This window comes from Pseudophryne corroboree, unplaced genomic scaffold, assembly GCF_028390025.1.
Source record: "Pseudophryne corroboree isolate aPseCor3 unplaced genomic scaffold, aPseCor3.hap2 scaffold_546, whole genome shotgun sequence".
Taxonomy (NCBI): Eukaryota; Metazoa; Chordata; class Amphibia; order Anura; family Myobatrachidae; genus Pseudophryne; species Pseudophryne corroboree.
The window spans coordinates 49,214-50,563 of record NW_026970146.1 but is presented as its reverse complement, the minus strand read 5'-3'; the positions used below and the strand labels follow the sequence as shown (position 1 = coordinate 50,563).

Genomic DNA, 1,350 nt, shown 5'->3' with positions numbered 1-1,350 from the left:
TAATAATACAATTATGGATGGACGGACTGCCTGCCGAGTTCCGACACAGAGGTAGCCACAGCCGTGAACTACCGCACTGTACACTGGTTGATAAAGAGATAGTAGTATACTCGTAACAACTAGTATGACTGACTATGACGGTATAAAGAATGAAAAAAAAACCACGGTTAGGTGGTATATATTGTAATACAATTATGGATGGACCGACTGCCTGCCGAGTTCCGACACAGAGGTAGCCACAGCCGTGAACTACCGCACTGTACACTGGTTGATAAAGAGATAGTAGTATACTCGTAACAACTAGTATGACTGACTATGACGGTATAAAGAATGAAAAAAAAACCACGGTTAGGTGGTATATATTATAATACAATTATGGATGGACGGACTGCCTGCCGACTGCCGACACAGAGGTAGCCACAGCCGTGAACTACCGCACTGTACACTGGTTGATAAAGAGATAGTAGTATACTCGTAACAACTAGTATGACACTATGACGGTATAAAGAATGAAAAAAAAACCACGGTTAGGTTGTGCTGCCTCAGTTGAATCTCCTTTACTTGACAGAGATGTGCCTGAGCAGCGGCCCTCCCCAGCCCTATCCCAAATCATACTTATTTTGCATAGGAGATACCATGGTCATGAAGATTGTTCTCCCAGGGTGAGGTTCATTCATTGCATTCTGGGTATGCTGACCCCTGTGATTTCCCCAAATGTGGGAAACTCGACTGCATTATTTGTGGTAGTGGGGGACTGTGTTTGTGCTTTCCTCTGGTCAGCTCTGGTAAAAGCCAGATTTCTGTGTCTCAGATCTTCCTCTAGCCTTGTTCTTCTTTCGAGAGTTCTCTTGTGCTGCCTCAGTTGGATCTCCTTCACTTGACAGGGGGGTGCCCGAGCAGCGACCCTCCTCAGCTCTTGCCCAACTCCTACTTACCTGCCAGGTATGATCAGGAAGGTGCTTCTCCCAGGGCAAGGCTCACCCATTGCACTCTGGGTGTGCTGCATCTGCGATTTCCCCAAATGTGGGACACTTGACTGCATAATTTGTGTTTCCTCTGGTCGGCTCTCATATTATTCAGATCTCTTTGTCTCAGGTCTCTAATGCTAATGGCTGATTAGAATAAATGCCGTGCAGCTGCCTTGCTGCACGGCCAGAGAGCAGGTGAATATCTTAATTTCCTAAAGCCTAGCAACGGGGAATGCGGTCCGCCAGTGGCGTCCCCGTTCCTAGGGTCCGTGCGGCTCAGCGCGCCCGGCGTCTAGCGTTGCTAGGGAGCCGGCGGCTGTACGTGCACGGCATCTCTAGTTGCTAGGCGCCGGGCCGCGCAGACCATCAAGCGGACCCCGGC

At 49.0% G+C, this 1,350-nt stretch overlaps 1 non-coding gene and 1 pseudogene across 1 annotated transcript; both read left to right on the top strand.

Annotated features, from left to right (window-relative positions):
* Positions 1–611: 611 nt before the first annotated feature.
* On the top strand, positions 612–775 carry LOC135032605 (U1 spliceosomal RNA). The gene has a single exon (XR_010228104.1). It is a non-coding gene; the product is annotated as a U1 spliceosomal RNA (small nuclear RNA).
* Positions 776–927: 152 nt separating this feature from the next.
* Positions 928–1,082, top strand: LOC135032607 (U1 spliceosomal RNA; annotated as a pseudogene).
* Positions 1,083–1,350: the final 268 nt, after the last annotated feature.